The following is a 9,087-nucleotide window of genomic DNA, read 5'->3' on the forward strand; positions in this document are numbered from 1 at the left end:
CCATGCAGAAAATGTGAGTTTTTGATAATGCCTTGGTCAAAAAAGGCAGTGGAGAACATTTATGCTCTAATCAGGGAGTTAGAAAAAACACAGAAAAATTACATATTTTCTTAAGCCATCAATCAGAATGCTATAATGGGACGGGGAAGTAGAGAAACATAGCTTGAATTAAATAACAAATTAAAAGTTTTTCCAGGAAAAAAATTCAATATTTTTTTTTCCAAAAAGATACCAGGAAAGGCATTATCTCAGTGAAGCAACCACTTTTTCAATACTCAGGTATGCTAAACATACTTGAAAGTTTGACTTTTGGCCCCGGAAAGGAATGTTTAGTTTTATTTCAGGTTAACAGCTGTTTAAAATTCTCCAGGCAGACCTCAGGTAAGCCACCATGGGCAAGCTAACATGACTTTTCCTCAGCAAGTTGCTAATGAAAACATCATCTTCACTCTTACAGAGCAATGTTAGTTAATTAAACCACCAGAGGGTGCTCTCATCTAGTGAGTGTTCAGCATCTGCCATAGCACCAAAAACTAAACTTTTTAGTTTTAATTGATTGTGAATAGTTGGATATTCATTTGAAATTAAATAATCATTGGTTGGGAGGATCAAGGAGCAGACAGTGGTTTGGTCAATATTCATTGACTCAAATTGTCCAACATTGGAATATGGGGCAAATTTAACATTTAAATATTTTTAACATTTAACAACTTAACAACTTGCTTTCTGAGGATTAAAATGTTCTTTAGCAATTAAATCACAAGAGTCTGAGGATCAGAAAGCGTCTGCTTATTCAACCAGTACCTGAAAGGGATGCCCACTGTACAGTTCTCAACATGGGCAAAGAAGCACTGATGCATAGATTTTCAGCTAGAAAGGAAACTTCGAAAGGCCTTCAGATTCAGCCCTGTTGTTTTAAAGATGAGACAGATCCACGGGAATTGAGACTTGACCAGGATCGTATAGCTAATAAGTGGCTGAATTAAACTGAGATCTTCCTGATTGCCCCACCCAATTTATTTGATTAATGTCTGTCCAAGTGGAGGAACTCTGTCCCTGAAGATAATCCATCCTACTTTGGACCGTCTTGAGTATTAGGCTGTTTTTCCTCATGTTAGCTTCTTTGAAACTTCATCCATCACTCTGGGTTCTGTCTTTTGGGATCAAACAAAAGTCTGATTCCTTTGGACAGCCCCTCAACTACTTGAAGACAGTTATTTTGATTCTTGTTTGTTTTTTTAAGAGGCAATGGGGATTTCAGCCTCACAGATAGTGTTAAGTATCTGAGCCTGGATTTGAACTTGGGTCTTCCTGACTCCAGTGCTCTATCCATTACACCATCTAACTGCCCCATGATCTTTCTTTTCCAAGCCAAACATCCTTTCTCCCTTTAACAGATCCTCTTATGGTCTAATCACAGGGTCCTTCATCCTGATTGTCCTATGGCATCTAGAATTGAATAATCTTAGCCTCCCATTTTGCAGATAAAGATACTGAGAGAATGACATAAGCAAAAATAGGGTCAGATCTTTTTATAGAAAAACTTATCCAGCTACAGATGGAAGCTCTTTCCTTTTATATTTGTCAGATTCATTGCCACAAATGCATGATTATGTCTTTGAAGAGACAAGAGTGTGATGAAAAAGTTAGATTTTTAACATTTTTACTGATTGTTGGTGCCCAAATTCAAGGCGGCATTGTCTTTTTGTCCTCATGAAACATTGCCACGGGATCCTGTCTTTGTTCTTTTGCTAAAACCTAGAATCCATGTGTTGCAACAATCACCCCAAATGATTGTTTTTTTTTGTAAATGTTAAAAGGGGTGAACATTATACACATCTGTATAGTTGAAGATATGAGTAATGGGGTTATAATCATTTCAAGAAGCCATAAAGAATAAGGAAGGAAAAATCTGATTAGATTTCCTTATTGTTTGTTTTTCTAATCTTTCTCTGAGGTAAGTCTTATCTTTTTCTATCCATGAAAATTTTCTACATCATAAATCTTAAATTTATTTCCAGTTTTTTCTTTATTTTTCTTACTTTATCACCATGGGAATAAGAATAATAAATTTATTCATTACATCAGATTTTAAATTATTCAGAAATTTTGGCCATATCTCTCTTAGTTGGGTAAATATTCATAGCCTTAGATTAATATTGATTAACTGCCTACAGGGTATATGCATGGCCTCATACTAGGCATGATAAAGCACTCAATTTAGAAATGAAATATTTTATTCTGACAAGTTTTACATAATGATATGCTCTTGCCCATATATTTTATTGCAGTAAATTTGCAATGACTGCCATGTCAGGAATGTAGCTGATTAACCTGCTTCCAATGAATAGGAAAATGCTGTACTTTGAGAAATTAGCAATCCAGGAATATGGAGAGAGAACTCCATGATCAAACTATTTTAAATTACTGTCTAAAAATCCTGTTAAATTTTTGGCCTAAATGTCATTTACAAATATAATGTGTTGTGATCAAATGTAAAAGCTTTTTGAGAAAATTTTATCAGAACCAAGTTTGTCTTGTCCTGTGTTAATGACATGACTAAATGAGTTACTTGAAAGCAACTGAAGTATCTCAGACTTTGTATGTAGATTTTATGCAAACCCAGTAAAACAACTAGATTCTTTTTGGGGAAAAAAAATTGGTAGTCTCCTCTTGGAAAAGGAGAATTGAAAATGACTCTCCATTCAATTCCATCATTACTGAATTCTTGCCATGCACAAGGAAGACATTGTGCTAGACCCTATAGGGGCCCACAAAAATGTATTAGGATTAAGTCCTCTAAGGAGGGCAAGGAGAAGTGAGGAGGATTTGCCATTGCATCTAAAAGATCTTGAATAGATTAATTATTTGGAGAGAATTTCAAAGTCTTCTAGACCAACCCTCCCTCCTCTGATATGGTTTCCTAATCTCTGAGGTAAGTCTTATCTTTTTCTATCCATAAAGATTTTCTACATCATAAATCTTAAATTTTCTTTCTTTCTTTCTTGCTTTCTTTTTTTTTCTTTTTTCTTTCTTGCTCTTTCTTTTTTTTTTCTTTTTTCTTTCTTGCTCTTTCTTTTTCTTTCTTTTTTCTCTTTCTTTCTTTCTTTCTTTCTTTCTTTCTTTCTTTCTTTCTTTCTTGCTTGCTTGCTTGCTTGATCTTTTTCTTTCTGCTCTTTATCACCTGTCTCTAAGGAGCTTAGATGTGAAGCTAAGTCCTATAGATGTGAAAAGCATTGCTTTACATATAAGAAACTTATTAAGGGCTCCTGATTCTCAGTCCAACCAAAACACACACAGTCACAGATTAATTGAAGACTTAAGTTCGGTTTCAGGATCAAATGAATTTTTGGGGCCATGGCATTCTGGGAAAAGCCAAACCATCCCCAAACCTGTGCATTGCTGTTTCCACAGTTACAGTGATGTGGTAGAAAAAGGGGCAAAAGACACCAAGAATCTCCCAACTTTCAGGGCCACCTACAAGCATTTTACTTGTCATAATAATAACAGCTAACATTTACATGGCACTAGCTATGCTTCAGGCACTTCAGACATAATCATAAAACCTAACCAGTTAAGTTTCTGCAAAATAAATTGCTCTCCCCATTCTCTCATCATTACCTGACTTTTAGTTGCTTGTAGTCTGCCATGTTACAAGTGGCATAGATACCCAAGGTAATGATACTGATTTGAAAAGACCTCTAAGATAACAAACATACAAAAAAAAAAAAAGACCCTCAACAAAAATAACACAAAAAGATTCTTCTTGTCTTCTTGTTTTCTAGCATACTTCATCTTCCCTGCTCCCCCAAAATCTGTTTCTTTGGCCTATGATGGTCCCTATTTTAAAAACCAATAAATAACTTTTTTGGATAATTAGTCATAATTGAGTGCCATAAATTACAAAAAAGTATTTAAATGTGACTAATTTGCTGAAGTCATATATTTTCTTTTTAAAATTACATTTTTTCCCCCATTTAACAAGCATTTATTTTCTCGCTCTCTCTCACCTCCTCCCTGGGGAAAAAAATAAAAATCCTTTTAACAATTATGCATAGTCAAGCAAAAAAATTCCCATATGGTCCATGCCTAAAAATATGTCTCATTCTGCATTTTTAGTCCATCACCTCTCTGTAAAGAGGCGGGTAGCATTCTTCTATTTTTGTCCTCTCAAATTGTGGCTGCTCATGACATTGATGAAAGGTCTTAAGTCTTTCAAAATTTCCTATTTTTACAATGTTGTAACATATTTTGTTCTCCTAGTCTGATGGCATAAATTAAAGAAGTATTTCTCCATTGCATTTAAATATGGTGCCTGTTTAGAATTTTCTTCAGAAATCGTGCTTTGAATTGAATTCCCCCAAATAGGTTGTTAATTGAATATTATAATGGGAGGAAAAGATTGGCTTAATTATATGTTAGCAATTGGGACACTGCTTTGATTTTCTATTGTGCTCTTTGACCTCTCACAAGAAGAAGTTATAACCCTCTGAAAATGAAATCAGAGAGCTTATTGATATATTTTCTGCTGTGGCCAAGAGAAGACAGCATTCATTTTGTTATTGTTGAGTTGTTTCAATCATGTATGACTCTTTGTGATCCCTTTTGGGATTTGGGGGGCAAAGAAGTGATTTTATATTCCCTTTTCCGGCCCATTATACAGATGAGGAAACTAAGGCAACAGGATTAAGTAGCTTGTCCCTAAGAAAAGATAAAAATCCTCAAGAAAAATTAAGTTTAAAAAGAGAGAGAAAGAGAGAATGCTTCAATTTGTATTCAGATACAATCAATTCTTTCTCTGGGTATGAATAGGAGTTTTCATCATAAGTCCTTTAGAGTAGTTGTGGATGATTGTATTACTGAGAATAGCAAAGTCATTTACAGCTGGTCATCTATGGGAGATCTCTTAATAATTGCATATCATATTCCTGACTCCTGAATTGTAAATCATGAGCATGTGACACTCATAAATAATGTGAAAATAAAGGCAGTTATGATATAATATAACTCTGGCTCTGATTGTGTGCAAAGGGTGGACCGGAGAGTCAAACATGTGCCTTATGGGTCCTATAATGTGGTTTTTGAAATCAATATGCAGCAACATAGATCCTTATATACATATCAGTGGCCCCCATTTCTATTTGAATTTACACCCCAGGGATGGACAGCCAGAAGAACCTAACTCTGCTGTTGCATATGTTTGTTGGGTATCAGCTAGAAAAATAAGGAGAAAAAAAGAAGAAAAACAGTCCATTTTTGTTCTCTTTTAGGCCAGACTTGTCATTTAATTGGTTTAGAGAATTCTAGAGTGGAAAATCCATTCAGCACAAAATTTTTATAAGTTATACTTTTAGTTTTATAATGTTTTTATCTCATTAAATATTTCCTAATTGCATGCAAAAACATTTGATTCTTTTTTGAAAAATTTGAAAATTTTGAGTTTAAATTTTCCTTGTCTCTCTCACCTCTTCCCTATCCATTGAGAAGGCAAGCTATAAGGTATCAATTATATGTGAGGTTATGGAAAACATATTTCCATATCATCCGTGTTGCAAAAGAAAACACATATACATATACATAGACACATTCCCAAGAAAATAGAATTTAAAAGTATGCTTTAATGTATATTCAAGAATTTTTTTTTTTATCAGTTCTCTCGCTAGAGATGAAGGAGGTAGCTCTGTAAGCTGGATCTTATAGGGTTCCAAGGAACAGAGGAAGTAAGGAGGGCACACTAGATAGGGGAAACAGCCTCTACAAAGGCATGGAAGAGGGAGATTTAGAGGAACAATACACAGGTGGACTAGAATGTAGAGTTTGATAATGGATAGAGAGTCAAGAAGACTCAACTTCCCAAATTCAAATATGGCCTCAGACACTTAGTAGCTATGTGACACTGGGCAAGTCATTTAAGCCTTCTTGTCTTAATTTTCTCATCTGTAAAATGGACTGAAGAAGGAAATGGCAAACTACTTTCTTGGCCAAGAAAACTCCGAATGGGATCACAAAGAATCAGACCCAAAAGACCCAACAATCTCTATAATTTGAATAAGACCAAAATTGGACAAGAGCTCTTTTCCTGAGTTAATAACAGCCCTCTAGGAATAAGAGAAAAGTCCTTATTTCATTTATTGGCTAGATTGGCTTTAGAGCCTGTTCCCCTTGTGGTCTGAGAAAACTGGGACACATATGCTCCCATTATCCATCGAGAATATGGCAGACAGGGCCTGGATCTACTTTCCCTAAAAAAACAGATAGAAAGGAACAACTAGATGGTGTAGTGGATAGAGCACCAGCCCTGAAGTCACGAGGACCTGAGTTCAAATCCAGCCTCAGACATTTAACACTTCCTACCTGTGTGATCCTGGGCAAGTCACTTAACCCCAATTGCCTCAGCAAAAAACCCCCAAAACCAGATAGAAATCACCTGCACATTGAGTTCTAAACATTATGCAGGGAGATCATCAAAATAAATAAGAGTTGAAGACCAAGATCTCAGGAGTACTTCACAATTACCCTAATCTCCCATCTGTCAGTCTATGTTACTAGTGCTCCTCTGGTTTCTCTAGAACCAACTGGATTGGTCTCAAGAGAAGTGAGTGGAGTCAAAGTTCTGTAGATCTTTTCAAAGTTATTTTTTCTTTGTTTCTAGGGACCTGGATAAATCACTGTTTTGTCTGCATCCTGCTATCCAGCCTTTTAGGGCTGCAGCAGCATCACCTATGTATCAGCCCCTCCAGCTTTTTTGACTCACATTGGAGACATCCACTTGCCATTGTACCCATCTTCACTTGGGTGCTCTTTTCACTGCTGCCAACAGTGAGGGAGCCCGGGGTTCCTCCCATCACCAGCTTCATTTGCCCCTGACAGGTTGTCTCTGGCAACCAGGCTTTGTGTGCAACTGTTAGGTCTGCCTCTGAGCCATACATGGAACTCCATTACTCGTTCTCAGCTCCTTTCAGGGATAACTCGATTTACCCAAGAAAAAGCTAATTTCATTTAGTGAATTATCTTAGTTTGGGTCTATTTGGAACCCTCAAAATATAAAGGAGTGACCATAAATAATTCTAATTTTTCTTTCCTGATGAATGCATTCAATGTCTAAAAGGGAAATTTCTATTTAAGCTCACCACAGCCTTTATAAGTCCATCATAGTATAAAAATATCTTTCCAGCTGCTAGTGAACCTCATTAGCACAGAACACAGGCACAAAATCATCACAGTGCTTAGACAGCTGTTGGCAAAGTGTTTTCAAACATGAGTTTACTGCAAAGGGATCTTGCTTATTAATATGGTATTTTCATGAGAGGTATTTAATATTGTCACATTTTTAAGTTCATTGTAAGTGATGAGCAGATCACTATGCAAGGTGCTTTGGGGGAAAATCAGTAAAATAACTGTGGCCCTCAGGAGAGATAAGATGTATGCAATATTAGCCAGTTCCTTAAAAATAATTTTTTATGGATGTCTTTTTTTACTATCACAAAAATTTTCACCAGGATCCTCCTCCTCTCAGAAAGTCATTCCATATAATAATATTTTTAAGTAAAAAAAATGTAATATTAGTCAATACATAAAAAAGTCCATAATGTATACAGTGTATCCCACCCACCTCTTAAAAGAATAATAGGTGAAGTATCTTCTCATATCTCTTCTTTGGAGCCATGTTGTTTTCTTAGAATTTTTAAAAATTATTTTTTGATTATTTAGTAGTTATTCTTTTTGTTTACTTTATTTGTCATTGTATATATTATTTTCTGTTTCTTCTTAAATCACTTTGCATCAGTTCATATAACTCTTCCTTGGCTTCTCTGTAATCATCATTTTTTACAGCACAATATATGCCACAGTTTGACCAGCCAGTCCTCCAGCTGATGGACATTGACTTTATTTCCAATTTTTTGCCATCACAGAAAGTTTAATTGTTTACATAGGGATTTTGAGTTAACTTTCACTAATGTCTTCCCTGGTACATCATCTTGGATTGGAGATGAGCCTTGTGTTCTCAAAGGCCAGACCAGGGAGATTCAAGCTCTTGAAGGTCCAACCAAACTGGAATGGCTTTAAGGACCAGTCTTGAATGAGACTGTTGGTCTCATTGAGAGGCTCATCATTGAAAAGATGATCCATTACTTTTGGCCAATAAAACTCATGAAGGCCACAGACAGGTGGTGATCTGTGAAAATAGAGTGAGAAGCCAGCACAGCATAACAGATAGAGCCTTACCCTGGGGGTCAGGAAGGTTCATATCCCATCTCAGAACTTTATTGGCTTTGTGGCCCTGGGCAAATTACTTATCGTGTCTGTGCCTTAATTTCCTTATTTATAAAATGAGGGGGTTAGACTTGACCTCACAGTGCTTGGAACTATGAATATAAAGACAAAAACTAGTCCTGCCCTCGATAAGCTTATAGTCAATCAAAAGAGATAGCACATATGTATATAAATTTCATTGGAATTTCATTGGTATAGACAATTTACCAGTTGAGGAGTAGAGTATTGTATAGTTTATGTAAATATATATATATATACACACACGTGTGTGTGTGTAATAAATATAAACTAAAAGAGGAAAAGTGACTTGTTCAACATCATTAGATTATAGATTTAAAATTGGAATGCACCTGAACTAGCTTTCTAATGGATCAGGAATGTCAGCTAATCAGTCAGCAAACATTTATACCTACTGTGTAACAAGTATTATGCATGGCACAGTGACTAAAAAGACAAAAAAGAGCTTATATTAAGATCCCCAAGGAGATTATAGTAATTGGAGGTGACAACATAGACATAAAAGAAGTCTAGTGATAAATACTGAATAGTGTTCAATACTCAATAATATTCAATAAATACTGTGATTTTATTGGTAGAGAGCAGATCTTCTTAAATTTTGTCCAGTGGTACCCTTTTTTGCCCAAGAAATTTGTATATGTACAGGCATTTAGATATATAAAATAGGTATACAAATCAAACATTTACTGATAATAAATCATAATTTTGCAACCCATCACAATCAGTTTCAATATCCCACATGAAATCACGAACCACAGTTTAAGAAGCTGGGGTATAAAAAACATTTTCTTGAGA

This window comes from Antechinus flavipes, chromosome 5 (genome assembly GCF_016432865.1).
Source record: "Antechinus flavipes isolate AdamAnt ecotype Samford, QLD, Australia chromosome 5, AdamAnt_v2, whole genome shotgun sequence".
Taxonomy (NCBI): Eukaryota; Metazoa; Chordata; class Mammalia; order Dasyuromorphia; family Dasyuridae; genus Antechinus; species Antechinus flavipes.